This window comes from Taudactylus pleione, unplaced genomic scaffold (genome assembly GCF_031769625.1).
Source record: "Taudactylus pleione unplaced genomic scaffold, aTauple2 ptg000699l, whole genome shotgun sequence".
In the NCBI taxonomy this organism is placed as follows: domain Eukaryota; kingdom Metazoa; phylum Chordata; class Amphibia; order Anura; family Myobatrachidae; genus Taudactylus; species Taudactylus pleione.
Window position 1 is genome coordinate 629,471 of NW_028285101.1, and position 25,061 is coordinate 654,531.

Consider the following 25,061-nt stretch of genomic DNA (forward strand, 5'->3'; position numbering starts at 1 on the left):
CTAAAGGATATATTTCAGAAATGGCTGTATAGTATGTCAAAATTGGATTGCATTAGCTAAACAGAGCAAATGGCCACGTGACAACTAGTCTGTGAAGACAAGCTTCCTGGACATAACGTCTGCTCTCACTCCAGGTGGCCCTGCTCGAATACAGCAAGAGTGTCGTTTGTAGCACCTTACATTAGCAGGCTTCCTACAATAAAATACCTTCAAAGCCAAGAGTGTTATCTGAGGTTTGGGTCTTGTAGCTGGGCTAATTTGCATTTACACAAGAACCTGGGAGAACAAAGGACTGTACTTTTGAGCTTGGGAACGGTGGGGGCTGAGAGAGGGGGGCGTGTGGAACTATAAGGCTCAGCATTCCACACTGCTAGGTGTTCACTTAGTTTAAGTGAGATTTAAGTGCACCATTTCTCATACACACATTAATATGCACAATTGCGCTGTTAACTAATCGCATATTAGTGAATGCATAAGATCCTGTATGTAAACGCTGTTTATTAGCTTCATGCGCATGCATCTGCCCCAAGTTAACTAGCGTCTTTACATCACACCCAGCATACTTACACATTACATATTCACATAAAAGGTTTAGTAAGCTTTAAAGTATAAGATTTAAGTTTGTTCATTCTGTGAAATAAAGATTATTTGGTAACTAAGGTTTTATGCGTGATAAGTAAACCATGTTTGGAATTGTACTGATGCGTACTCTTTCAACAGTATTCCGGTACCATCGGTGTGGAGATCGCATCATGCATTCTCAATTTATGGACCGCAGAGACTTCAAGCAACAAAATGTACATTATATGAACAACTGTGAGGATGTTGCATGAGGCAGGAAACCAGAGACCCCCAGTTGTTAGAGGCTGGGTTGTGTCTATTTGAATTAACCTGTTAAATGCCTTGTAACATATGCCCTCTCCTTTAGGACCAATGGTATTAGCAACAAACTTCTCTATTGTGTTGTTTATTTCTGGGGGGTATAAATATGTGTGCTCTGACCCTGGGTTCCTAGTCTTTGTGCTGAATGCTGATTGACGAGGGGTTTCTTGCTGATATCTAACATCTGGACCAGAGAGCGCTGCGTATGTATAATTGTACTTGGGTCTGTATAATCTCTTTGCGCTAAGATTATATGAGGATCATAGCGTGTAACTGCTGTACTTTTACTTGAATAATACTTTGTGCTTCGAAACCACATGTTCTAGATCTGGAGTCTTTATTTACTGGATGACTGCGTACGCAAATTAGCATCATCCTTAGAGGGTAATAGGAAGGATATTAGAAGGTATAGGCAGGGGTATATAGAGGTATCCTTAACACCCTGCCCAAACCCATGAAATTTGGGGCGTATACTCCTTCCATGACGTAAATTCCCACTAAGCAGGGATTTTCAGCCCCTTAAGGGGGTGAAAAGTGGTAATATATTTCCTCTCGACCAAGGTGATTGGGTGACAGAGCAACATGTCCCAAGTGCTGTGGGACTGTAAGCTCATTGTCTGGGCCAAGTGGCAGCTTCAGAGGTGGGGCTGTAGTGCAGTCCAATATACAAATAGGGGAGCCACACCAACTGCCAGTGATGTGTCGCAGCATTTGGGGTGGCAGGCGGTATGGCTCCTCTATTTGAATCCCCACTGACTCATCAACTCCCAACCCAAACCACTGGACCTAGAAACATCAAATTCGGGGAGTATATGCCTATCATGAGGTAGCCACCCACTAAGCATGGATTTCTCAAAATTCAACTCCTAAGGAATGTTGCCTCCGTCTGTGCAATGTCCTGACTTGCTGACTCATCAAATCCTTGCCCAAGCCCCTTGACCTAGAAACATGACATTTGGGGAGTATATTCCTGTTATGACACATGGGGTGGACAACTGGGAGGAGTTCTCCATCGTGTCCTATGAAAGTAAGGCCACATGGTTTTTTAAAGATGTTTATATACACTTACTCTATTGGAGTATTTTCAACCAGTGTCTTTGTATCATGTGTTTTTACTTTAAAGTAAGGCTTACTAATCTGTATTGAAGTTGATAACACGCCTTTGTAAAAATGTTTGGGTTTTTTTGCTCTTAATGTCAATAAAAATTGTTTGCAAAAAATAATTCTTAATTTACTTAATCTAGTGTGTATGTATATGTGTGTGTGTGTATATGTGTATATATATATATATATATATATATATATATATATACATATACCAGCACAGAATGGCGGCGGCACTCCAAAAAATAAATACGTTCAAGCTGGGTTAGAGAAACCTCAAGTTTTTACTTGAAGTAAAAACTTGAGGTTTCTTTAACCCAGCTTGCACGTATTTATTTTTTGTGGTGCGGCTGCCTTTCTGTGCTGGTATTTGGATTACTGCAGAAGGCACCCACGTTTACTCTAAGAGGAAGAGTGCCGAGCCTATGCTGTGAACTGTGTGTGTGTGTATATATATATATATATAAATATATTTATTATCGAGAGAGAGAGAGACCGTATATACATTTAGTATTGTTACCAAGCAATAAGCCACCACCAAACATTCCGCTCTCAAAACAGTCATATAATCTCAATTGGCGTGAGATATGAGTAATGCACAGAGCCTGGAAACTTCAAAACGAAATCCAGGATACTTCACATTGCACACCACCTTAAAACAGATGTCTCCTATTAGGTAGTGTGCAGTACACTTTATTTGCACAGAAACTAAAATGCTCACACAGTATATTTACTCAATATAAAAAGACAATAGTATAAACAATATAAGTTTTTTGAAAACAATACTATAATAATATCTTGGCCAGATAAAATTTTCCACATAGACAAACTTGTCTATTATTAGTTGATACAGAAATAATAGATACAGGTTGAGTCTCCCATATTCAAATATTCCGAAATACGGAATTGTTTTAGCATGACTGAGATAGTGAAACCTTTGTTTTTTGATGGTCTAATGTACACAAACTTTGTTTAAGGCACAAAATTATTAAAAATATTGTATAAAATTACTTTCAGGCTGTGTGCATAAGGTGTATATGAAACATAAATTAATCTCATGTATGTACACAAACTTTGTTTGAGTCACAAAATTATTGAAAATATTGTATAAAATGACCTGCAGGCTGTGTGTATAAGATGTATATAACACATAAATGCATTCTGCGTGTATATTTGGGTCCCATTCCCAAGATATGTCATTATGGTATGTAATTATTCCAAAATACGGAATATTCCGATATCCAAAATACCCCTGATCCCAAGCATTTTGGAAATGGGAGACTCAACCTGTATTGTGCAACCATTGAGAATAATAACATGTACTTTTCAAAATGGAAAGTTACAATTCATACCCCGCCAGACTATAAAAAGAGATACAGTTGCAAACAGCTTCTATACATTAATCTTAACAGAAAAGTCTATACATAACTTAAAATTTATGTTTTCATTATTATATTCAAGCTGCAATTTACATGATGGTGTGAGTACATCAGCCATGTTTAGCACAGTCAATCAACCAAAGGCTTATTAACCCCAATTTGCAGGTGACTGTGGTTTTCAACAACAATACTACTGCAATACTAACACGATTATGCAGCAGTTGGTAATTAAGCAAATGTCTGACGCATCTTTACAGGATAACTTTGTTATGTGCTTACCATTTGTTATATTGCACATGCCCGGGCCCTGTAACTGTCTCCCTTGCAATAGTGGTAGTTCTGCCACAGATTTAAATTTGACCCTAAACTTAATTATTAATCAATGTTTCATTCACTCTTATTTTGCAATTAAAGTAATATTTAAAACAAGCATTATACAATAATTTCCAATAATAAAATATACTGTGGTACTGTACATTACAATATACACAGTTTGACTGCTTATGTCCTCCAAGTGCTATCTTGTTCCAGATTTCTAAAAATTGGTTATCTTTTTACTTTGTTTCTTAGCTTTATGTTGCAAATATTTTACCAAGTAAGTTAATGTTTAATCTAATACAGTATATGAAATGTTTGTTCACAGTAACAACATCATTGTAAATGGTTAGGAAATAAAATGTTGCCAAAACCAAATAACTAACATAAGCAGCAAAATAAATACAAATTACAATAAAATTCAAATGTAAAATAAAGATGAGACTTGACATGCCTTGCACCTAATTAAGTTATCCTTAAAAAAACAAGTGCTAATACATTTTTGGAATTAAGACCTGCAGCTATACAAATTGAGGGTCTGATTCAGAGTTGGGAGTAAGCAAAAAATATTGCAGCAAGTAACTGTGTACCTGGTCAAACCATATTGCCATGCAAGTGGTGCAAATACATTTTTTATTTGAGTGCATGGTAAATACTGGCTGCTTTTGTACATAGGGCCTAATTTAGACTTGTACGCTGTTAGGAATTGAGGTATTGCCCAGCAGAGTAATGTTGCTTCTGCATTGAGGGCAGATAAAACTTGGCTTGTTGCGGCCGTGTAGCAGCCTAGGGGGCTGGTAAACCTTAGCACTTTGTGGCCTGTGAGCCAAAGAACAAGATGCGTTGTAGTGCAATCTGTGCCACCTGGTTGACACAAGTATCTGATGCTGGAATGCAACCTGTGCCACCAGAATGACACAAGCAGCTGATGTTCGAGTGTGGCCTGTGCCGCCGGGTTGATACAAGCAGCATAATCAATACTGAGCACTCTTGGACACAGAGTGCTGTCCATGCCGCCTAGACGACACAAACGGCAGGTAGATGGTATGTGAACTGTACCGCCTGGATGATACAAACGGCAGTATAACAATATAGGCAGGAGAACTGGAGCTCGACTGGATAACAGGAGACAATGCCAGAACCAGAAACATGAAAACTCTATCACTGGCATCAGAGCAGCATTTGCACCAGGAGGAAATAGATGCCGGAGCCAATCCAGAAAGATCCCGAAATGACAGGCAGGAGGAGCTTCAGCGAATGCTCGCCCGGCGTTCGCCTCACCCTGCATTCACAGAGCGGCGGCTTGTGACATACGCAAACCCAAAACGAGCCAAAACATCATCTTCCCGGTGTCAGATCTCGCGTGTTTTGGATTGGAATATTAATGTCCCTCCCTCGTGATCGGGCACCATTACACAAAGGAGACGGCAAGGAGAGCGTGTGGGACTGGGATGCATCCCTGTGAGGCACCCAAAAATGCTATTAGGAGGACTGGAGCACTGTGTTAAAAAACCTTACAGTGGTACTTTGTCATAAAAAAAATTATTAGGATCAATGTGTTAAATGTGCACTGTATGTGTAGAAGGACTGTGGACTGCAGTACTTTGATGCACTAAAAAACAGCATTAAGAGGAGTGGACTGGAGCACTGTGTTAAAGCCTAGATTGGCACTTTGTCATTTAACCACTTGACTGGCATGGTCGCATTAGATGTGACCACACCAGACTGGGCTTTCCCTGACACGGTCGCATCTGATGCAAACAGTAAAAAAAGCCCACTAGGTGGCTGCGGGAAGCTAATCTTCCCGCTCCCTCTCCTCTATGTCCCGATCACTGCTGGCCACAGTGATCGGGACTTGGAAGCACCCCCCTCCCGGCTCAGCCGTGACTTTCTGTGAAGCAGCAGCCGCGGATCCTGTAGCCACGGCTGCTGATATGTCCTGATCACTGTGGCCAGCAGTGATCAGGCAGCCGGCATCACCCCCTTCACTAGAAGCAGTTGCCGCAGCTCTGGTAGCCGCGGCTCCTGCTGTGTCCCTGAGCAGCCGGTGGCACACCATCCCGCTGCTGACCGACAGTGATCACACTAGAAGCAGTAACCGTCGTTCTTGATAGCCATGGCTGCTGCTATGTAGTGTACCTGGGAAGCTGGCAGCACCCCAGTTCCATCTTTCAGGACTCAGCTCTGCCTCTGTCCCCCATGTGTCTCGATCACTGCTGGCCACAGTGATCGAGCAGAGTGTTCCACACGTGTATATACAGTCAGGTGCATAAATATTGGGACATTAACAGAATTTTCATATTTTGTCCTATATTCACCACCACAATGGCTTTGAAATGAAACAAACAAGATGTGCTGTAACTGCAGACTTTCAGATTTAATTTGAGGGTAATTACGTCCAAATCAGGTGAATGGTGTAGGAATTACAACAGTTTCTATATGTGCCTCCCACTTTTTAAGGGGCCAAAAGTAATGGGACAAACTAAACTATCCTAATTCTAACTTTCACTTTTTAATACTTTGTTGCAAATTCTTTGCAGGCAATTACAGCCTGAAGTCTGGAACGCATAGACATCACCAGACGCTGGGTTTCATCCCTGGTGATGCTCTGCCAGGCCTCTACTGCAAATTTCTTCAGTTCCTGCTTGTTCTTGGGCATTTTCCCTTCAGTTTTGTCTACATCAAGTGAAATGCATGCTTAATCCGATCAGGTCAGGGGATTGACTTGGCCATTGCATAACATTCCACTTTTTAGCCTTAAAAAAGTCTTTGGTTGCTTTTGCAGTATGCTTCTGGTCATTGTCCATCTGCACTGTGAAGTGCCGTCCAAAGAGTTCTGAAGCATTTGACGGAATATGAGCATATAATATTGCCCGAAACACTTCAGAATTCATTCTGCTACTTTTGTCAGCAGTCACATCATCAATAAATACAAGGGAACCAGTTCCATTGGCAGCCATACATGCCCACGCCATGACACTACCACCACCATGCTTCACTGATGAGGTGGTATGTTTTGGATCATGAGCAGTTCCTTTCCTTCTCCATACTCTTCTCTTCCCATCACTCTGGTACAAGTTGATCTTTGTCTCATCTGTCCATAGGATGTTGTTCCAGAACTGTAATGGCTATTTTAGATGTTGTTTGGCAAACTCTAATCTGGTCTTCTTGTTTTTGTGGCTCACCAATGGTTTACATCTTGTGGTGAACCCTCTATATTCACTCTTGTGAAGTCTTCTCTTGATTGTTGACTTTGACACATATACATCTACCTCCTGGAGAGTGTTCTTGATTTGGCCAACTGTTGTGAAGGGGTTCTTCTTCACCAGGGAAATAATTCTTCTGTCATCCACCACAGTTGTTTTCCGTGGTCTTCCGGGTCTTTTGGTGTTGCTGAGCTCTCCGGTGCATTCTTTCTTTTTAAGAATGTTCCAAACAGTTGATTTGGCCACACCTAATGTTTTTGCTATCTCTCTGATGGGTTTGTTTTGATTTTTCAGCCTAATGATGGCTTGCTTCACTGATAGTGACAGCTCTTTGGATCTCATATTGAGAGTCGACAGCAACTGATTCCAAATGCAAATGTCACACCTAGCATCAACTCCAGACCTTTTTCTTGCTTAATTGATAATGAAATAACGAGGGAATAGCCCACACCTGTCCATGAAATAGCTTTTGAGTTGATAGTCCCATTACTTTTGGCCCCTTAAAAAGTGGGAAGCACATATAGAAACCATTGTAATTTGGATGTAATTACCCTCAAATTAAATCTAAAAGTCTGCAGTTAAAGCACATCTTGTTTGTTTCATTTCAAAGCCATTGTGGTGGTGAATAGAGGCCAAAATATGAAAATTCTGTCAATGTCCCAATATTTATGCACCTGACTGTATATACTTATATGTACATAAGTGTGTGTGTGTGTCTGTGTTTTGGTTGTGGATCTGTATCCCCTCGTGTTTTGGATCTGGATTTGGTTTTGCCAAAACCACCCTTGCGTGTTTTGGTTTTGAATCTGTATTTTTTATAAACAAATCCTAAAAACAGCTAAAGTCACATAATTTGGGCCTGTTTTTGTTCCTGCAGTATTATTAACCTCAATAACATTTATTTCCAGTCATTTCCTGTAAATTTTGACCACCTCACAGCTCGCAATATTGATTTCATCTAGTTTAGGTCAAAAGGTTGTATCCAGGTAGCTGGCTGACTAAGCTAAGCGACAGCATTGGGCGGCACTAACATGTGGCAGTTCAGCTTCCAACATGGTACAGAGTGGCATTGCAGCGGTAGACAGGATGGCAGTTTAATAAACTATACGAGCCTAGGAAGTTTAAAAGCCAAGAATGTTTTCCTTAACTAGGTCAGAGGCCCGACCGAGTTGAAATTTGTTTATGGACTGAAGACAGGGAAAAGACAGAAAGATTGATTAGTTATTAATTTATTTATTTTAATGTTTTGGTTCTTAAAAAAAATTATGAGGGAAGGATCTAGGATCAAGTTCTTCAGTTCCTAAAAGACATCTTTGATCTGGAGGAGGTTTTTTAATTTTTATACATCTAATAGAAATGAGGTGGCCTTGCTTGTGGAGGTGCTGCTAAAACATACTGTAAACAGATGTTTACTTTGTACTCAGGGAGGTTGTTAGGGATAATGGGACCAAAACTTGCAACAGGTGGCGTGCTTCAGGTTACCTCAGCCTGTATGTACCAGGTAAATATGGATGTACAGTATGTGAGCAATATACACAACTAATTTTTGTATTAAACGTATTTGCACTTTATTGCACACATCCTGGCAGGAAGATGATCGGTGCTGTTGCTCATATTTGGTGGCATTGTCAGAAATCACAAATCCTGAGGAGAGTCCAAGAGGTTCTCAGAGGTATGCCTCTTAGTGAAACCAGTGATACACAGAGCAGCCTGCCTTTGAATGAGCTGGCATTTGTTAGATGCTGCTGCTGTTTGCACTGTTGGAGGCAATACACCTACCCAGTGGGCTGTCACAGTCATGTAATCTATAGTTTGCCCTGTCCCGCTTGTCCAAATATCTGTGGTTAAGTAGACAGTGGGTACAATGGCATTTTCCGAAGACACTAATAAGGTTTTTATTTAATGTCCTTGTACAGAAAGGGAATTGCTGTTCTACTGAAGTGGAATCTAGAAGAGACACAGGTCCTCATTTAACTGTCTAAGACCCACTGCATTAATGGTGGATACTGGACGCACATCTAATACCAGCATAGCTGTTATGGCGTCCCTAATCCACTGTGCATCTGGGTGACTGATGTCATGCTTGTTCCCCCTTGCAAAGGATGTTTGACAGTCAATTGTTTTGTTAAACTACTAAAAGTAGTCTACTTCCTGGTCCCTTTTTGAGATGAAGATCAACTCACAGCAGCAACAGGCATAGCACTCAAGGATCCTTCTGAGGAATCACGGATAGGAGAGGAGTCAGTCATGCTTATGAAATTGGATGCAGCAGGACTACTTCAGATCATGATTGAGGATGTTGATGATGCAGGTGTTGGTGGTGGAGATTGCAGGTGCTTGGTTTTAACAGAGAGAAGGGAGCAGCTAGTTGACGCTGGACTGATTGTTAAGTTTTTAGCCAAAGTTTCTGAATTTTGCAAACACTTTGGAATTTGATGAATGCGCTGCAAGTGACGTAACAGGGAGGAGTTAAGAAAAAACTGATGAATAGTAGCGCTCCCTATAGGACCTGATAGTGTGAGTATGCAGCTGCCGAAAAAAGAAGAATGTGCAAAAACTTCAAAAGCATGAATATTAAAAGAAAAAAATCCGCTGCGCTAAACGACACTAGTAATTAAATATAGTATAATATAAAGGTTTATTTAGATGCTAAAAAAGCTGTATTATGTTTGATAAAAAAACCTTGTGTTTATAAGTTGTGTCCGTTATTTAAAATGGCTGTGTTTAGTAACGCTAGATTTACGTCAGCTTAATGGCTGAAAAGTTCTCGTCAACTTGTCGGCATGGGATAAAGAGATTTGTATTAGTTTGGAATGAACTCACCCACTTTAGCTGTTGAAGCTGCGGCGTCTGTGTCAGAGCCGTAGCTAAATTTTTTGGTGCCCTGTGCCAGAAAAAGCATTGGCGCCCTCCTCATTATTCAAAGGGACATAATGCTTCCATGAAAGGGCCGTGGCTTCATGGGGAAGGGCCAGGGAAGAGATAGGAGAGGCCAGGAGATGCTGGGGATGAAATAAGAGGAAGCTACAAGCAAGAATGATAATAAACAGAAATTTGACAGGCTCAAACAGCACCCTCTGACCTGTGGTGCCCTGTGCGATGGCACCGGCCGCACTACCCTAGTTACGGCCCTGGTCTGTGCACTGTCCTTTTGTCAGACAGCGTCCCGTACTGACCTGCGGATCAATCACGCGCAGAGAGACTGGTTTTCCCGTGGTGTGTGCCGTATGACTCCTTGTCAGTTGTGCATCCCGGACCACTCGGTGAATTTGCGTGTCACTGCACTGAGACTCAGGTTGGTCTCACAGCGGGAGCTCCAGTTGGAGGGCGCAGACACCGGTAATCGGCAAAGGGGTTTAAGTTCTGGAAGAGCATTAGTTGGCTAAGTTGCTGCCCCGCCATCCCGCTGTTTGTTAAATTGTGCAGTGGGGATCGCTACCTTTCCCTGGTAGATGAGCCAAGGTTTGGACTGCCTTATTGCTGTTATGAGCTGCCACAATCCTGTGGAGTGTGCTCAACGCGTTTCTGTGTGCTTACAGACCTTCGTCAGGAGCATATTGTGAAACTAAAGTCGATCTTTTTATGAGGTCCTTTTTCATTTGCATAATTGAAACCAATTTCATCTGTGGGGTCTGACACAGCTTGAGGCAGAAATGCAGAAAGAGGGAATATGTGAATGCTCTGAATTCCTCAAAGCTGTTAAAAATAGGATACTTAGTTTTTATTTGACACATTTTCTTTGTATCTCTTTATGATTGTATCCTATCAAAACCATATTACAAAGCATCCTTAGAATTCCATCTGTATAAATGTGTCACGGAGTTGCACAAACATAATTGATAAAGTTTCACACGACAGCAGTACTAAGAAGCATGGTTGTAACAGAATAGATATATCAAAGAGTTAGACAAACTTGATTAAATTAATCTAGTTGAATTTCACAAAGCAGCAGTTGTAGCTAAATGACATTTGAGACTAGAGAAACTTATTTTCCATAGTACATGCATAGTTAATAGCAGAGTTGAAATATCGATAGTTCAAGATCTATAAAATAAAATGAATTTACATTTTAGAATAAATATTCTTATTATAAAATATATTCTAGTGGTTTAATCGACAAAATGTCTTATCAAGCAAAAAAGACAATAGATATATATATTGAAGTTGGTGTGTAATCCTCAACTATATTGTGTTGTGTCTAAAAATGATTGCACGGAAAACAGTGATGGCATTCTGACAGAAATATTTTGTTGACATAAACATGAAAAATAATATTAAAAAATAATAATAAAATTAGTTTGAAAAACAAACCTAAAAATAAGTCCTTTTTCATATATGATACTAAATTCAGATGTTTTGAGGAGGGAGGAAAGAAAATGATGGAGAAGATTTTTGAAAAAATAATCGTTCTGGCTATGCTAATAATCTGAGAAAAGCTTTACGAAACAGAGCTTATAGTATAATGGTGGTCTGTTTTGAATAGAAAGGGGTATGGACAAAAAACAACTCCCAAAAGACCCACAGGGAACTGAGGTGTTATCCGGGTACTATACATCAAAATCCACCTCTGCCATTTCATTGCGATCCTCAGGGTGTAATGTGCGCATTTTGTGAATCCAGTATGTTTCTCGGAGGCAGAGACGAGAGTATCTGTCTCCTCCTCTTGCTGTGTAGGGGATATGTTCTATACCTACAATATGCAGAAATTTGAAATCTCCTTTTTGTTTCTCAATACAATGTCTCAATACTGAATGTTCTATCCTTTTATTAATAAAATTTCTTCTATGTTCAAGCAGTCTATCTTTCAATCTGCGAGTGGTGCGACCAATGTACTGCGCCTTACACTCTCACTGGAGGAGGTAGATTACATATGTCGAATTGCAGTCGATGAATGCTTTAATATGGAATATTTCTTTAGTGACAGATGATGTATATTGTGTGGCTCTATGTAAAACAAAATTGTATGTGATGCATCTGTTGGAGCCACATTTGAAACAACCTATCGTTTCTATATGTAACCAAGTTTTCTGTATTGTTATGTCTCATTGGCTGGGTTTAAAAAAAGATGGTGCCAAGAGATTTCCAAAATGTTTGCCTTTTTAAATATAACTCTCATACCTGAAGCTAAATCAGAGATTTTAATAGTGGATCGGTCATGAGAATTTTTTGATTGTTATTTATGATGGTCTTGATTTTGCTTGCTGCAGAATTATGCCTAATGATAAATTTAATGGCTTGTTTAAAATTTTGTTCTGTAGTTTTGGTATTTTTCTTGTTTATAGGGGCAAAATAGGAATTCCTATAATTTGTGAGGACCTTGTTATATGCATCTTTCAAAAAGAATTCAGGATATCCTTTGTCTTTGAATGCCTGTAGCAATTGTTTAGAATGCTGTTTGAGCTCTTCTATGTTGGAACAGTACCTGTGTATACGATGTAACTATCCAGCAGCTATATTTTGCAACTACTTTATGATGGTGGTTGCTTTTGAAATTAATGAAATTATAGGAGTCTGTTTCTTTTTGAAAAGTACATGTAGAAATGTCATCATACACTATAGAGAGGGTGATATCCAGAAAATGTATGGTTTATGAGCTATGGGTACTGGTGAAGGTCAAATGAAAAGAATTAGAATTAAGATATTTGGTAAACTGATCTATTGACTCCTCATCTCCATCCCATAGCGCCCGTAGAGGGCCAAATTCGCTCTGAACCCACCACAGCAAATGAGCCTCTTTTCAAGAAGGCCCATATTGAGGTTGGCAATGCTCGGAGAAAGCAAATAGGAAAGGAGAGATGTTATATGTTATTTCATGTAAGAGTGCCCCAACAAAGAGCCTTTCTTCTTTTTCTTTGTGTTAATAAATGCTCGGAGAAAACCTGGTCCCCATCGCAGTTCCGCAGGTTTGAAGAAAATAATAACTATTGAAAATTATATATATATATATATATATATATATATATATATATAGTTGGGTAGTTGGCTTGGTAGAGGATGGATTGGTGCAGTGTTTAGGTGCTTAACGAGGGTCCACAGACAGCTTTCTTGTAAATAAATGGAATGGTGCTTTACTTTCCAGCATGGACATCAGGAAACAGAAAATAATAAACAGCCTAGCCCCTATTTAGGGTGTCTAAGTCACTTCTTGATCCCTGACTATCATAGTGCAGCTAGTCTGCCAGTAAAGCCACTGCCTGCTTCTCACTGGCTCCACATTGCCTTGGTTTTACTACCACAGCTATATAAAACACAAACAGTCTTGGTGGCCTTCCCTGTCTTCTCCAGGTATAGGCTCTGGCTTCCCCAGCCTGCAGCCCAGCTGCTTTAATGTCACACAGTCTGAGAGATAGGAGGTTTGTGGTCCCTCCTGCTGGTCCATACTCAAGCCCCCTGGCCCCCAATGGCTTGGCTTAGCTTCACTTGGCTCTCTGGCTGCCACAGTCCCACTTAGACTGTCTCCAATGGCAGCCTGACTGGTCTCAGCAGATACAAAGCCATCGTAGATCAAGGGACGTCAACGTTTGGGGGTGGTGAAGCGGGAGTGGTTGGAGAAACGCAGGCGCGCCTGCCCGTTTGAACGCCATTTCCTGGGCATGCATAAATTAGTGACGGCATACGCTGCTTGAGTACTCACTGCGTGCTACGACAGTTGCAATTTCTGAGTAATGTCAGACCTGCTGTAATTCTGCGTGAGGGTCCAATGTTACTCAATGTATACGCAAGTCTGCGAGGTCTTACAGATGTGAGATAGCGGTAGTGGGCACCTCTATGCTGGCTTTGCAATTGCAAACATTAGCATATTTTCGCAGCAGATCTGCGTGCGTAATTGCGGCTGCGATTGCAATAGGGATCCGTAGTTAATCATGCCCATTGTTCATTTCATATACACATATCCAAATAGTAGTAGGTTAAACCGCGCTGCTAGCAAAGTTCATTACTGATATAAAGGATATTCTCAAAAAGATATGTTGTTTTGCAGTACAAATCCACAGTTCCATCCTCTGTGATTTATAGTAAGAATACAGATACAGATAATATATACTTTTATCCTTTCCAATATGCAGAACCTTATAAGTCAGATGGTATACACTTCTCTATGGCCAAAAAGATGATAGAAAAGTCACAACTGTATTCTAAAATCCAACTCCTTAAAAATATGTCTGTACAGAATATACTTGTATGTCCTTCATTTTACCAGTGATCATAAGCCAGAAATGTGTGTTAAGTGAGCTCACTGCAACCTGGGAAGCCAGATACTGTCTTGCGGTTCCTTCAGCTATGCAGATAAATGTTATCCCGGGACCTCTGCACTGCCAAGCTGCTAACTTGCTAACTTGCCCTTAAAGTCAAAATTACTCCCAGCGCATACAAGAACTGCCGGCTATTCTGACGGCTCCGACTGCTCCCAGCGCCTGCAAGCCTCGCCGACTAGTCACATTGCTCTCAGTATGTGAGGGCTCTCTCCACTATTGATGCCTGATTCCACCTGCTTTTGACGCGTTTCAACCCTATTATGGGTCTTTGTGAATAGCTTGCAGGCAGTGGGAGCAGTCAAAGCAGTGAGAATACAGGTGTACTAAAGGTGCCAGCAGGCCTTTAATGTCCGGGTATGCTTGCACTTGTGGTTTGATGAGTGCCATCATGCCGTCGTAGGCTTGCTGAGACTTGTAGGCCACCTGTAAAAAACAATATTACTTAGCTGTTTCATGATTACCCCCACACTCACCACCAGGGGTGCAGTGAAAAACTCTGGTCTTTCAGCCCAAGGCTGGTTGTTCCTGTGAAGGGGGACCATATATATTTGTTTTTGGGTGGTAGGACCCCCACATTCCTAGGGATTCCAGCCCTGAGCCTGACCAGTTTGGGGCTGGTTAACATTATGGCATGGGGACCCCATGCTATGTGTCTCCCTGCTATTAAGTTACATCCCAGCTTATTCAGCCTAGTGCTGGCTATTGGAAAGTAAGGAAAATCCTGCTGCATCCCCAACCCCCCCACAATATTTCAATGCCAGCCTAGGCTTAGCAGTCCAGGGATGGTTATGGAATTTTTATTTGTTATAGGTTTAGAACAGAAAGGTCAAAACTAATTGCAAATAAACCAGGGAAAATCAACTGACAACTTCAAGTTTCAATTGAAGTTGAAACCAGATGGATAGTAAATAGAGATGTTTTTCAGCCAGCAATACCCCCAGGGACGTATTAAGGGAGGAGGGGGCTCAAGTGCATTCCCAGTCTGGGGCCCCCTCCTCTTTCCCCGGTGGCTAGCGGCAGACTACCAGCTGACCGCAGCAGCAGACTCTGGGTACTATTCTGTGACCAGAGTCTACTGCGCATGCGCAGGTCCCGGGGATAATGGAGCGCCAGCCATTTTCCCATTCATTTTCTCACTGCGCATGCGCAAATCGCCGGAAAAATGGCTGTGGCGGACATTTTCCGGCGTGTGTGCAGGGCTGAGACACCCCTGACGTAGGATCTCGGAGAGGTTAGCATTCGAAAATATGGGTGGAGGGTGTGCACCCATTATAACTACGCTCCTGAACACACCGTCTATTTTCATTTAGAACCAAAATTGGCTGTTATTAAATTTACCCCTTAGACTTTGCAGTCAGGGGTACATTACTGTATGCCATATATCCATCTTAAATAATATAATATACCATACTACATTCAATTCATATCACACTGCAAACATTACATGCCTTTAAAATTTAGAGGTAAATTTACTAAAGTGAGAGTTTTTAGAAGTGGAGATGTTGCCCATAGCAACCAATCAGATTCTAGCTATTATCTTCTCAAAGGTGCTAGTTAAATGAGCCACATCTCCACTTCTAAAAACTCTCACTTTAGTAAATTTACCCCTACGTGTCCAGGAAATTGTACTAACTCAGATATGATTAAAGCAGGTGCCAACAGGAAATATTGTTTTAACATGTTCATATTCTGTCTCATTCCCACCCTGGGTGAATACACTTCTCCAGTATGAATTATGGATTATGGCGCCTCTCTATGAATGTTGATAAGGTCTATATGCTCTATTATAGCTTGAATGCTCATCAGAATATGTAACTGGCAAGATGATGAGAAAGATGAATAGACTCATCACAGTGACAGCAAGAAATATACATTTGAGGACAGTTTAAGAAGTAGGAAGAAATCTTTTTGCCATGATGTTTCAAATAACATCTCTATTCACTCTAGGCATAATATTATTGTGATGATCTCTGTTTATTACCCATTAGATATCTGTTATTGCCCATCATAATGTACAGACCCAAGCACCTCTTTTTTACTTTCTCTACCATTTACGCTTTTTGTTAACCTGCACTGCACCCTCTTGACCTCATTTGCAATGTGCACTTTCGGGCTGATGCCGAAATAAACGCAAGTCCTTTTGCTAAATGTATTTTGCATTTTTTTGCACTGTGTATGCTCTGGAGCCGAGTGTAAGCAAGTACAGGCGATGCTAATTATTACAACTCATACCCCTTTGCCACAGGCACAAAAACCCGGGTTATTGCCGTGTCAACCTGGGTCGCGGCTCAATGAAAAAGACTCCTGGGAAAAAATCCTGGGTTGACTGACCTGGCATTTCTTCCCGGGTCTCGAGCAGAGTTTTACATGGGTAAGATCCGGGTAAGGCTCAGTGTAAATGGGTAACCCGAGTGATCTGACCCGGGACCCGTTTACAGCATAGTGATTGGGTGAAATCAGAAGGTGTCTGTGACAGCTGTCACCAGGGAAGGAGAGATTACAGACTCTCTGTATGGCCCAGATGTTCCGGTTTTCAGTCCATGCCCGCTTCATACGGGGAGGCTGTAGTCTTTCCCTGCCCGTCTCGCCAATTGCAAATAATTATCAGACAATTCAGAAAAGTTTTTGAGCTCAGAGACATCAGCTAAATCATTTGTACATCAGCACTTAATGATATTAAACCAAGCTTGATGCTGTCCGGAAGGCCTAATATTGATTTGACATCACCATCAACAATATGAAAGGTTAACAAACATCTGGTGGAATTGATTGTAGCCATACCTTGGGTCTTGATCACCTGATCACCATAAGCTATAAGGTACACAGAACCGGAGACATAATCAACCCATTAGGTTTGGTGCAATACAGGACATTTGTGGACATTGAGATACACTTGGTGTACATATCAATTGTCGAAGCTGAGTAATTGGCTGAGACAAGTTCAGTTTAAAATTGAATCGCGGTGATGCCATCTTTGCGACTGGCCACAAGACGCCATCTTGAAAATTAGATCGCAAGATGCCATTTTGCGAATGGCCGCCTAAGCGCCATTTTAGATAAACTCACATTTTAGTACATGTGGCGATAATACTATTAGCACCATGCGATTGCATCTCCCATCATTTCTCATATACACAATAATATGCATAATAGCGCTGTTAACTTGTCGCATATTAGCGAATGCACAAGACCCCGAATGAAAACACCGTTTAGTAGCTAAATGCGCATGCATCCACACCAAGTTAACTAGCGTCTTCATATCAAAACCCGTACACTAACACATTACATATTCACTTACAAGGTTCCATTAGTTTTAAGATATACGATTTAAGTTGGTTCAGTTAATATAAACGCTGTGAAATAAAGATATTTGATAACTAAGGTTTTATACATGCTAAACAAGCTGTGTTTGGTTTCGTACTGATGCGTACTCTTTCCACAGTATTCCGGTGTTATCGGTGGGGAGATCGCATCATGCATTCTCGAGTTATGGATAACAGAGACTTCAAGCAACAAAATGTATTAACTGTTAGGATGTTACAGGGGGCGGGAAGGGAGAGACCCTCAGCTGTTAGAGGCAGGGAGAGTCTATTTGAACCAGCCTCTTATATGCTCCGTAACAGATGGATCCCCATTGGGAACCAATAGCATCATCAACAAACATCTCTATTGTTTTGTCTATTCCTGGGGGGGTATAAATATGTGTGCTCAAACACTGGGTTTTTAGTCTTCGTGCTGCATGCTGATAGACGAGGGGTTTCTTGCTGAGGCCTAACACCTGGTACCGGAAGCGCTGCATATGTATACTGTACTTGGGTCTGTATAATTCCTTTTTGCGCCTAAATTGTGTCTGGATCAATTGCGTGTAATTGTCTGAACTTCTACTTGAAGAATACTTGTGCTTTGGAACCACAGATTCCAGGTCTAAGTCTTTATTTACTGTATGACTGCGTATGCAAATTAGCATCATCCTTAGAAAGTATAGGCAGGATATTAGAAGGTATAGGAAGGTGTGTATAGAGGTTCTGATCCAGTATCGTTAGTTGGGGGCTCGTAGTGAAGTCACTTACCTGTTCACACGGTACATACAGCTATTGATATCTCAGCAAAGGGTGGAGTGGCCACATGCAGGGTTTGCCTGCAACCACTTTGTGCTGAAAGATCGCTATCTGTCTCTGTGTGAATCAAGGAAGCTGACTAGAATCCAGGGACAAGAGAGGAAAAAGTTTGTTTTCCTCTGTTGATAGAACCTTACGTTTAAAGGGGTGCCGCAGTACTGAGTATGCAGCTAAGTCACAGGTTTGCGCACAGCAAACACGCATTTTTGTGTACGCAGCTAAAGGTTGTCATACGGTTGTGTGGTAGTCGCATTATTGTGTATGCGACTGGTCGCACAATAGCGTATACGTAATTCCGGTTGTGCTGCTACATGTTTGAACAAAGCCATTGAGGTTTACATTTTTTCAATTATTATCAGTATCTGGGTTAACATGTATTTTTCTGCGCAGGAAAAAAAAAGTGTGCAACAGTGAGTGTTTTGTTGGTAGGGGTAACTTGTTCCCTACAGTTAAAGGTACCGTATGACCTTTAAGGGCTAAGTGCTAGTCGCTCGGTAAACAGCTTTACCGTTCTATACACAGTAGCAGGTGTACATGTTGTCTTTGTTGTAGAGAGGTGCGTGGGAGTGGCCAACATATAAACTCCCATAGGTGTGGAAGTTGCCTTACTAAATCTTATCCAGGTGTGGAAGTTGCCTTTTTCAAATCTTATCCAGGTGTGTGGGCGCCGCCGACTTAAATCGTTCACAGGTAAGTGAAAGTATCTTGATTGTCTTTCACCAGTTTAAATCTTTATTAAAAAGCGTAGGATTTTGTCTCAGAATGGGAGCCATGCAAACAGTAGAGATGTTAGACAATGATGTGCTGCTAATGGAGGCACCGATCGGATCGGCCCGTCGTATTATGCATACTAAGTACGGTACTAATGCGATAAGGTATTGTGATTTATGGTTTAATATGACGAGGAAGAGTGTTAGACCTTTTCCCAGAATTGGTAGTTTTGATAAAAATGTGTTAGATAATGTCCGGGATCACATCAGTTTGATGCGCTCCCGAGAGAAAAAGGTTAAAAATTTTGAATGTTTAAAACTGTGGCAGCATGAAGGGGATGCGTGGCTTAAAAATGTGCAAACGACGCAAACTAGCGTTGCGAGCACATTGCCAGAAAATACATCCACGGCGTTAAATTGCAATACGGGCGAGCAGCAAAATGACGCGCCCGTGCGGTATGGTAGCGTCGTGGAAAGTATTGCCAGCAGTTCAGGCTCACCTCCCCCACCTTATGTGGTTGGAGGTGCAAGTACAGTTACCAAAAATACCCATAAAAATTTAACAAGCAACTTGTACCCTCTCTTAAGCAACTATAAAGAAAATGTTCATGATGTGGATGATGAGCCTATTGTAATGTCTGCCATTTCCCATGCTGTGCAGATGATAGATGCTGCATCACCACAATCATGAGTGGTGCCGCCATCTCCATCGGTAACAGCAAGGGAAGTGTTTATGCCCTCTGCACCCGTAGAGGAAGTTGTTCATACCATACGTAGCAGCAGCAGACTAAACCCCCAGCCAGGTAACCAGGTCAAAGGTAGCAGCGCTACCGGTCTGCATCCCATTCGGACAATAACTGTTCCAAATGGAAATGCAGATGCGAACGGTATAGTACCAACAAGGGAAGTAGTAATGCATTGTCCTTGGACAAGAGCAGAACTAAATTCCATCATAAATGATTTCCCCGATGCCAAAAAGGAACTAGCCAAATGTCAAAGATTTTTGAGAAATTTGGGTAGTTCTCATGAACCAACTAATAAAGATTGGCGTGTGGTGTTAAGGGCCTGTCTGCCACGCAATACCGACGTGACAAAATTTATCACGGATTGTGTATTGGATGGTGACGTTCCCTTAACAGACCAAGTAAACCAAGGTAACATTTCCCGCATTGTAACTCAATTGGGTATATATTTTCCAGTAGTAGTTAACTGGAACAAAATTTTCACAGTCAAGCAAAAGGAGAGTGAAACTGCAGAAGATTATTGCGACCGGGCTCTGCAGGCTATCACCCAGTACACTGGGATAGAAGATATTAAAGATAGCACTCACCACAGGGGAATGATAGTCACGGTACTCATGGACGGTCTGAAAGAGAGTTTAAAAACTCGGGTTCAGACCTCACAGCCTGGTTGGCGGGGACTCACAATAGATGCCCTCATAGAAACCGCCATCGAACATGATAAAAACATCTCAAAGAAGAGAGAAGCCCAGAGCAAAAAACTAATGGCTGTCAGTATGCAGGCTCTGGAGGGAATGACGGTAACATCACAGCCAACAGACACACTTGCACTTGCACACACTCACATCTGAACAAGTATGTGCTCTCACTAATCCCACACATCAACAAACACAACTCTATCCCACTAACCCGACACAACCACAGGTCCCATACTACCCGCCAACTTCTTATCCCCCACAATACCCTTACACTCCCTATCCTTACCCATATCCACCACCTTTACCCTCTGCGCAAACCACACAACAGCACATGTCTCCACCCGATACACGAACATGTTTTAACTGTAAACAACCAGGACACTTAAGTAGAAACTGTACAGTAAAAAAAAAAGGAACCCCAAATCAGGGGAGACCTGGATATCCCCATAAGGGATATGCACAGAGGCAAGCAAGTGTCCAGCAGGCAACAGCTCCAATTGTGGCCATAAATGCTTTATTGGAGAATGGTAGCCAACGCTAGGGGTCAGGTCATATCTGTAGTCTACAGATAGTCAGGTTAACGGGAAGTAATAGGGAAGAACCGGTCATGATGGTTGATGTAGCTGGTACTGAATATCCTTTTCTTGTAGACACAGGGGCGACCAGGTCAGTGATAAAATCTCCCGTTAATTTACAGGTGACCAATGAGACAATACCAACAATGGGGGTAACAGGTAAAGTGGAACATTATCCTTTAACAAAGTCCACAGAGGTTACTATTGGGCCGTTGCATACCAGGCATTCTTTTCTCCTGGCTGCTGCGGCTCCTACTAACCTACTGGGCAGAGACTTGTTATGTAAGATGGGATGTGTTATATATTGCACCCCTGATGGTGTATTTTTAGATATCCCAAAGAGAATGGTATACGAGGTGCGGGATATGTTATACACTCCTCAAAGGATAATGTATCACTCTACAGTTTTAAATGAAACTCCATCACAGGTAGATGAAATGCTGTCCCTAATTCCAGATTCCCTTTGGACTAAAGATGGACAGGACACTGGATTAATGGCAAACGTAAGCCCCGTAATGTTAAATTTAAAAAGCGGTAGGCAAGCTCCAAAAATTCCCCAGTACCCACTAAAACAGGAGGTAGAATTAGGGGTTTTCCCAATAATTGAGCGATTATTGCAACAAGGAATTTTAGTTCGTACAGCTAGTGTAGCCAACAGTCCCATCTTTCCAGTGAAGAAGAGTGGTGGGAGGGGTTATAGGCTGGTACAAGACCTTATAAGTGTTAATAAGGTAGTAGAGAGCCAATTCCCCGTAGTGCCAAATCCAGCTGTCATTCTGATGCAGATCCCACCAAATGCAACCCTTTTCACTGTCATTGACCTCTGTTCTGCTTTCTTCTCTGTGCCTCTCCATCCTGACTGTCAGTATCTATTCGCATTTACATACAGAGGTTTACAATACACATGGACACGGTAGCCCCAAGGTTTCATAGACAGCCCCAGTATCTTCTCCCAGGCATTGCACGACTGTTTACAATCTTTTTAACCTGCCAATGGATCTGTTCTAATTCACTATGTGGACGATTTATTGCTATGTTCTGACTCGTTTATGTCATGTTTGAATGATACTAAACTTTTGTTACTTCATCTCTTGCAAACAGGACACAATGTGACTAAGGACAAACTACAGCCGTGCCAATCCAGAGTAAAATATTTGGGACACTGCCTAACCCAGGGGTTATGACATCTTACAACAGATAGAATCCAGGCCATACAAAAAATGACACTGCTGCAGAATCAACAGCAAATTCGTACCTTCTTGGGAATGTGTGGATACTGTAGAATGTGGATTCCAGGTTTTTCTATTTTGGCCTTACCTTTACAGGAATTAGTCCCTTCCTCAAAGCCTGATCGTGTCATACACACAGAGGAATCAGAACAGGCTTTCCTTAATCTTAAGGATAGTCTGACAAGAGCTCCTGCATTGGGAATACCTGATTATGAAAAACCTTTTGATTTGTATAGTACGGAAGCCGATGGTTGTGCTGCAGGTGTCCTTACACGAAAACATGGTGATGCCAGTAGGCCCGTAGCATACTACAGTGCCCAATTGGACACTGTGGCAAGATCACTCCCCACCTGTTTGAGAAGTGTAGCAGCTACCGCTCTTTTGGTGAGTAAATGTGAGGACGTAGTATTGGGCCATGATATGATTGTCTACACTCCCCATGCTGTATCTGCTCTGTTGTACTCAGCTCAAACCAGACACATCTCCTCTGCTAGGTTCACCAAATGGGAACTAGCTCTAATCGCTCCAGCAAATATTACTGTTAAACGTTGCAGTACGCTGAATCCAGCAACATACCTACCATATGTACAACATGATGTACAAAGGGTGGAAGGAGAGGAGTTGCTGGCGGGAGGTTAGCAGACATAATGATGCACACAATTGTATGGAATATCTGAATCAGACCTTCACTGCTAGACCTGACATACATGACACACCTTTAGAGAATGTAGATGTAACTTTTTACATGGATGGGAGTTGTCATAGACAAACAGACACAGGTGAATTATGTACAGGTTATGCTGTTGTAAATGACACAGACATCATAGAAGCTAAACCTCTTGGTCCTCCTCACTCAGCCCAGGTGGCAGAGTTAGTAGCACTGACTAGAGCATGACTAGAGCATGTGAACTGGCAGCAGGCAAATCTGCTAATATTTACACTGACTCGAGGTACGCGTTCGGGGTGGTGTACGATTTTGGGGCTCTATGGCATCTGAGAAATTTTATGACAGCAGCAGGCACACCAGTTGACATTCCCGACACATAAAACATCTTTTAGAAGCAATCCAACTGCCCAAAGCGGTGGCAGTAATTAAATGCAAAGCCCATACATGTGAGGATGACCCGGTGTCACTGGGCAACAACAGAGCTGATGAAGCTGCAAAATGGGCAGCAGGGTTAAAAATGTTTTCTCCAACTGAAACAATTATGTAATTTCAAACAATTGATATGCTGAAATTAATTGAGATGCAAAATTTGTGTTCAATTCAGGAAAAATCCATTTGGAAGTCCAAGGGATGTGGGCAAGAGTCCTCTGGGCTCTGGAGGGACGGACATGGTAAGCCAGTAGCCCCCAAGTCATATTACCCCAGCCTTGCTGAGGCAGCACACGGCCTGACTCATCTGGGTAAACAGGGTATGTGCAAGTTGGTGAGGGCATACTGGTGCGCACCAGGTTTTTCTTCACAAGCAGAAAAGATAGCAATGTCCTGTCTGACCTGCTTGAGGAAGAACATAGGGAAAGCGATCCCTACTGAACCGTCCCACATTCCACCAACTGATGGACCTTACCAGGTGATACAAATTGATTTAATCCAATTACCACCCTGCAGGAACCTTAAGTATGTATTAGTGTGTACAGACGTATTTTCTAACTGGGTTGAGGCCTACCCAGTGGCCACTAATACTGCTGCGTTTACTGCCAAGAAAATAGTTCAGGAATTTGTATGCAGGTACGGTATCCCTAAAATCATCGAGAGTGATAGGGGTACCCATTTCACAGGTGATGTTTTTCAAAATATGTGTAAGCTGATGGGTATTAATAGCCGACTTCATACCCCCTAACGACCGCAAGCCAGTGCCAAGGTAGAGAGGATGAACGGGACTATTAAAAATAAGCTAAGTAAAATCATGGCAGAGACTGGACTAGGATGGCCAGAAGCGTTACCTATGGTCCTACATAGCATAATGCCCACTCCTAGACCTCCTCTGAATCTGTCCCCATTTGAAATACTGTTCGGTAGACAACCTCATTTGATTATAAGTCCACAGGAAGACCTGAAGGGTAACAACGAGGTAACTGTAAAGTATCTTATATCAATGAGTAAGCAGTTAAAGCAACAGCAGCAGAAACTGAAATTGTTGTCTAATGCTATGCCTGAAACTAACTGTCATGATGTTGAACCAGGAGAATATGTAATGATCAGAAATTTCTTGCGTTCAGGTTGTTTGACTGATAGGTGGGAAGGTCCGTATCAGGTGCTGCTGACGAGTACTACATCTTTGAAGGTGGCCGAGAGAGATACCTGGGTCCATTCCACTCACTGCAAAAAGGTCAATCAACCAGTGGAGAAACAAGTCGGAGACAAGGCTGACAGTGTGGACCTGTCGCTCGTGAGCTTGTTCCAGGAGGATTGAACAGGTTGTAGTGAGATACCTGAACAGAAAGAAATCTGCAAGTCTTGTTGTTCATTTTCATATTCTCTTTTAGAGTGTTCACCATCTTGGTCGGCTTGGAAGTATCCAGTTTCTGTGATGGGAGACCGATGGAGGAAATGGGAGCTGATGGCAGTGCTGATGGAGTCAGGAGGAGTGCAATGCCAGTCAGGGGAGTGTCTGACCAACCTTAGTGCTGTTATTGTTAAGAGAGCTATCATTCTGGATACTCGGGGAAGGTGTGGAGGTTTATCGTCTGAAGATTCTTGTATTTGTGAGCTTTGTGGATCCCTAGTTGATGATAACTGTATCCAATGGTGCCAACGTAAATATAGCCCGTACTGGGGTGGATATCCTTTAGAGGATTATCATAGCATGGTAGGCAAAGTGTTCAATCAAACTGATTGCTGGGTGTGT